Here is a 6,994-nt window from a genome sequence, read left to right as displayed (position 1 = left end):
GGGATGCTGTATTAAGATGGGAGATGTAGGAGATCAAGATACATCTCCATGCAGCATCCCATTCATCTCCCAGCATCCTAACATATGTTTTTCTTAGAATTTATGAAAAATCGACTAAGTCCGAGATGCCTTTAGGTAGGGATGCTGTATTAAGATGGGAGATGAAGAAGATCAAGATTCATCTCCATGCAGCATCCCATTCATCTCGCAGCATCCTAACATATGATTTTCTTAGAATTTATAAAAAATCGACTAAGTCCGAGATGCCTTTAAGTAGGGATGCTGTATTAAGATGGAAGATGAAAAAGATCAAGATTCATCTCCATGCAGCATCCCATTCATCTTGCAGCATCCCAACATATGTTTTTCTTAGAATTTATGAAAAATCGACTAAGTCCGAGATGCCTTTAAGTAGGGATGCTATTTAAAGATGGGAGATGAAGAAGATCAAGATTCATCTCCATGCCGCATCCCATTCATCTCGCAGCATCCTAACATATGTTTTTCTTAGAATTTATGAAAAATCGACTAAGTCCGAGATGCGTTTAAAAAGGGATGCTGTATTAAGATGGGAGATGAACAAGATCAAAATTCATCTCCATGCAGCATCCCATTCATCTCCCAGCATCCTAACATATGTTTTTCTATGAATTTATGAAAAATCGACTAAGTCCGAGATGCCTTTAAGTAGGGATGCTGTATTAAGATGGGAGATGAAGAAGATCAAGATTCATCACCATGCAGCATCCCATTCATCTCCCAGCATCCTAACATATGTTTTTCTTAGAATTTATGAAAAATCGACTAAGTCCGAGATGCCTTTAAGAAGGGATGCTGTATTAAGATGGGAGATGAAGAAGATCAAGATGCATCTCCATGCAGCATCCCATTCATCTCCCAGCATCCTAACACATGTTTTTCATAGAATTTATGAAAAATCGACTAAGTCCGAGATGCCTTTAAGTAGGGATGCTGTATTAAGATGGGAGATGAAGAAGATCAAGATTCATCTCCGTGCAGCATCCCATTCATCTCCCAGCATCCTAACTTATGTTTTTCTTAGAATTTATGAAAAATCGACTAAGTCCGAGATGCCTTTAAGTAGGGATGCTGTATTAAGATGGGAGATGAAGAATATCAAGATTCATCTCCATGCAGCATCCCATTCATCTCCCAGCATCCTAACATATGAATTTCTATGAATTTATGAAAAATCGACTCAGTCCGAGATGCCTTTAAGTAGGGATGCTGTATTAAGATGGAAGATGAAAAAGATCAAGATTCATCTCCATGCAGCATCCCATTCATCTCGCAGAATCCTAAAATATGTTTTTCTTAGAATTTATTAAAAATCGACTAAGTCCGAGATGCCTTTAAGAAGGGATGCTGTATTAAGATGGGAGATGAAGAAGATCAAGATGCATCTCCATGCAGCATCCCATTCATCTCCCAGCATCCTAACACATGTTTTTCATAGAATTTATGAAAAATCGACTAAGTCCGAGATGCCTTTAAGTAGGGATGCTGTATTAAGATGGGAGATGAAGAAGATCAAGATTCATCTCCGTGCAGCATCCCATTCATCTCCCAGCATCCTAACTTATGTTTTTCTTAGAATTTATGAAAAATCGACTAAGTCCGAGATGCCTTTAAGTAGGGATGCTGTATTAAGATGGGAGATGAAGAATATCAAGATTCATCTCCATGCAGCATCCCATTCATCTCCCAGCATCCTAACATATGAATTTCTATGAATTTATGAAAAATCGACTCAGTCCGAGATGCCTTTAAGTAGGGATGCTGTATTAAGATGGAAGATGAAAAAGATCAAGATTCATCTCCATGCAGCATCCCATTCATCTCGCAGAATCCTAAAATATGTTTTTCTTAGAATTTATTAAAAATCGACTAAGTCCGAGATGCCTTTAAGTAGGGATGCTGTATTGAGATGGGGGATGAAGAAGATCAAGATTTATCTCCATGCAGCATCCCATTCATCTCGCAGCATCCTAACATATGTTTTTTCAAGAATTTATGAAAAATCGACTAAGTCCGAGATGTCTCTAAGTAGGGATGCTGTATTAAGATGGGAGATGTAGAAGATCAAGATTCATCTCCATGCAGCATCCCATTCATCTCCCAGCATCCTAACATATGAATTTCTAAGAATTTATGAAAAATCGACTAAGTCCGAGATGCCTTTAAGTAGGGATGCTGTATTAAGATGGGAGATGTAGGAGATCAAGATTCATCTCCATGCAGCATCCCATTCATCTCGCAGCATCCTAACATACGAATTTCTTAGAATTTAAAAAAAAATCGACTAAGTCCGAGATGCCTTTAAGTAGGGATGCTGTATTCAGATGGGAGATGATGAAGATCAAGATTCATCTCGATGCAGCATCCCATTCATCTCGCAGCATCCTAACATATGTTTTTCTTAGAATTTATGAAAAATCGACTAAGTCCGAGATGCCTTTAAGTAGGGATGCTGTATTAAGATGGGAGATGAAGAAGATCAAGATTCATCTCCATGCAGCATCCCATTCATCTCCCAGCATCCTAACATATGTTTTTCTTAGAATTTATGAAAAATCGACTCAGTCCGAGATGCTCTTAAGTAGGGATGCTGTATTAAGATGGGAGATGAAGAAGATCAAGATTCATCTCCATGCAGCATCCCATTCATCTCGCAGCATCCTAACAGATGAATTTCTTAGAATTTATGAAAAATCGACTAAGTCCGAGATGCCTTTAAGTAGGGATGCTGGTTTAAGATGGGAGATGAAGAAGATCAAGATTCTTCTCCATACAGCATCCCATTCATCTCTTAGCATCCAAACATATGTTTTTCTTAGAATTTATGAAAAATCGACTAAGTCCGAGATGCCTGTAAGTAGGGATGCTGTATTAAGATGGGAGATGAAGAAGATCAAGATTCATCTCCATGCAGCATCCCATTCATCTCGCAGCATCCTAACATATGAATTTCTTAGAATTTATGAAAAATCGACTCAGTCCGAGATGCTCTTAAGTAGGAATGCTGTATTAAGATGGGAGATGAAGAAGATCAAGATTAATCTCCATGCAGCATCCCATTCATCTCGCAGCATCCTAACATATGTTTTTCTTAGAATTTATGAAAAATCGACTAAGTCCGAGATGCCTTTAAGTAGGGATGCTGTATTAGGATGGGAGATGTAGAAGATCAAGATTTATTTCCATGAAGCATCCCGTTCATCTCGCAGCATCCTAACATATGTTTTTCTTAGAATTTATGAAAAATCGACTAAGTCCGAGATGCCTTTAACTAGGGATGCTGTATTAAGATGGGAGATGAAGAAGATCAAGATTCATCTCCATGCAGCATCCCATTCATCTCGCAGCATCCTAACATATGTTTTTCTTAGAATTTATGAAAAATCGACTAAGTCCGAGATGCCTTTAAGTAGGGATGCTGTTTTAAGATGGGAGATGAAGAAGATCAAGATTCATCTCCATGCAGCATCCCATTCATCTCGCAGCATCCTAACATATGTTTTTCTTAGAATTTATGAAAAATCGACTCAGTCCGAGATGCCTTCAAGTAGGGATGCTGTATTGAGATGGGAGATGTAGAAGATCAAGATTCATCTCCATGCAGCATCCCATTCATCTCGCAGCATCCTAACATATGATTTTCTTAGAATTTATGAAAAATCGACTAAGTCCGAGATGCCTTCAATTAGGGATGCTGTATTGAGATGGGAGATGAAGAAGATCAAGATTCATCTCCATGCAGCATCCCATTCATCTCGCAGCATCCTAACATATGAATTTCTTAGAATTAATGAAAAATCGACTAAGTCCGAGATGCCTTTAAGTAGGGATGCTGTTTTAAGATGGGAGATGAAGAAGATCAAGATTCATCTCCACGCAGCATCCCATTCATCTCGCAGCATCCTAACATATGTTTTTCTTAGAATTTATGAAAAATCGACTAAGTCCAAGATGGCTTTAAGTAGGGATGATGTATTGAGATGGGAGATGTAGGAGATCAAGATTAATCTCCATGCAGCATCCCATTCATCTCGCAGCATCCTTACATATGTTTTTCTTAGAATTTATGAAAAATCGACTAAGTCCGAGATGCCTTTAAGTAGGGATGCTGTATTGAGATGGGAGATGAAGAAGATCAAGATTCATCTCCATGCAGCATCCCATTCATCTCGCAGCATCCTAACATATGTTTTTCTTAGAATTTATGAAAAATCGACTAAGTCCGAGATTCCTTTAAGAAGGGATGCTGTATTAAGATGGGAGATGAAGAAGATCAAGATTCATCTCCATGCAGCATCCCATTCATCTCGCAGCATCCTAACATATGTTTTTCTTAGAATGTATGAAAACTCGACTAAGTCCGAGATGCCTTTATATAGGGATGCTGTATTGAGATGGGAGATGGAGAAGATCAATATTCATCTCCATGCAGCATCCCATTCATCTCGCAGCATCCTAACATATGTTTTTCTTAGAATTTATGAAAAATCGACTAAGTCCGAGATGCCTTTAAGTAGGGATGCTGTATTAAGACGGGAGATGAAGAAGATCAAGATTCATCTCCGTGCAGCATCCCATTCATCTCGCAGCATCCTAACATATGAATTTCTTAGAATTTATGAAAAATCGACTAAGTCCGAGATGCCTTTAAGAAGGGATGCTGTATTAAGATGGGAGATGAAAAAGGTCAAGATTCATCTCCATGCAGCATCCCATTCATCTCGCAGCATCCTAACATATGTTTTTCTTAGAATTTATGAAAAATCGACTAAGTCCGAGATGCCTTTAAGTAGGGATGTTGTATTAAGATGATAGATGAGGAAGATCAAGATTCATCTCCATGCAGCATCCCATTAATCTCGCAGCATCCTAACATATGTTTTTCTTAGAATGTATGAAAACTCGACTAAGTCAGAGATGCCTTTAAATAGGGATGCTTTATTGAGATGGGAGATGAAGAAGATCAATATTCATCTCCATGCAGCATCCCATTCATCTCCCAGCATCCTAACATATGAATTTCTGAGAATTTATGAAAAATCGTCTAAGTCCGAGATGCCTTTAAGAAGGGATGCTGTATTAAGATGGGAGATGAAGAAGATCAAGATTCATCTCCATGCAGCATCCCATTCATCTACAAGCATCCTAACATATATTTTTCTTAGAATTTATGAAAAATCGACTAAGTCCGAGATGCCTTTAAATAGGGATGCTGTATTGAGATGGGAGATGTAGGAGATCAAGATTCATCTCCATGCAGCATCCCATTCATCTCGCAGCATCCTAACATATGAATTTCTATGAATTTATGAAAAATCGACTAAGTCCGAGATTCCTTTAAGAAGGGATGCTGTATTAGGATGGGAGATGAAGAAGATCAATATTCATCTCCATGCAGCATCCCATTCATCTCGCAGCATCCTAACATATGTTTTTCTTAGAATTTATGAAAAATCGACTAAGTCCGAGATGCCTTTAAGTAGGGATGCTGTATTAAGACGGGTGATGAAGAAGATCAAGATTCATCTCCGTGCAGCATCCCATTCATCTCGCAGCATCCTAACATATGAATTTCTTAGAATTTATGAAAAATCGACTAAGTCCGAGATGCCTTTAAGAAGGGATGCTGTATTAAGATGGGAGATGAAGAAGATCAAGATTCATCTCCCCGCAGCATCCCATTCATCTCGCAGCATCCGAACATATGTTTTTCTTAGAATTTATGAAAAATCGACTTAGTCCGAGATGCCTTTAAGTAGGGATGCTGGATTAAGATGGGAGATGGAGAAGATCAAGATTCATCTCCATGCAGCATCCCATGCATCTCCCAGCATCCTAACATATGTTTTTCTTAGAATTTATGAAAAACCGACTAAGTCCGAGATGCCTTTAAGTAGGGATGCTGTATTAAGATGGGAGATGAAGAAGATCAAGATTCATCTCCATGCAGCATCCCATTCATCTCTCAACACCCTAACATATGTTTTTCTTAGAATTTATGAAAAATCGACTAAGTCCGAGATGCCTTTAAGTAGGGATGCTGTTTTAAGATGGGAGATGAAGAAGATCAAGATTCATCTCCATGCAGCATCCGATTCATCTCGCAGCATCCTTACTTATGTTTTTCTTAGAATTTATGAAAAATCGACTAAGTCCGAGATGCCATCAAGTAGGGATGCTGTAATAAGATGGGAGATGTAGAAGATCAAGATTAATCTCCATGCAGCATCCCATTCATCTCGCAGCATCCTAACATATGTTTTTCTTAGAATTTATGAAAAATCGACTAAGTCCGAGATGCCTTTAAGTAGGGATGCTGTATTAAGACGGGAGATGAAGAAGATCAAGATTCATCTCCGTGCAGCATCCCATTCATCTCGCAGCATCCTAACATATGAATTTCTTAGAATTTATGAAAAATCGACTAAGTCCGAGATGCCTTTAAGAAGGGATGCTGTATTAAGATGGGAGATGAAAAAGGTCAAGATTCATCTCCATTCAGCATCCCATTCATCTCGCAGCATCCTAACACATGTTTTTCTAAGAACTTATGAAAAATCGACTAAGTCCGAGATGCCTTTAAGTAGGGATGCTTTATTGAGATGGGAGATGAAGAAGATCAAGATTCATCTCCATGCAGCATCCCATTCATCTCGCAGCATCCTTACATATGTTTTTCTTAGAATTTATGAAAAATCGACTAAGTCCGAGATGCCTTTAAGTAGGGATGCTGTATTGAGACGGGAGATGTAGAAGATCAAGATTCATCTCCATTCAGCATCCCATTCATCTCGCAGCATCCTAACATATGAATTTCTTAGAATTTATGAAAAATCGACTAAGTCCGAGATGCCTTTAAGTAGGGATGCTGTTTAAAGATGGGAGATAAAGAAGATCAAGATTCATCTCCATGCAGCATCCCATTCATCTCGCAGCATCCTATCATATGAATTTC

This window comes from Anopheles ziemanni (assembly GCF_943734765.1).
Source record: "Anopheles ziemanni chromosome X unlocalized genomic scaffold, idAnoZiCoDA_A2_x.2 X_unloc_155, whole genome shotgun sequence".
Lineage (NCBI taxonomy): Eukaryota > Metazoa > Arthropoda > Insecta > Diptera > Culicidae > Anopheles > Anopheles ziemanni.
This window is presented reverse-complemented; position numbering follows the sequence as displayed.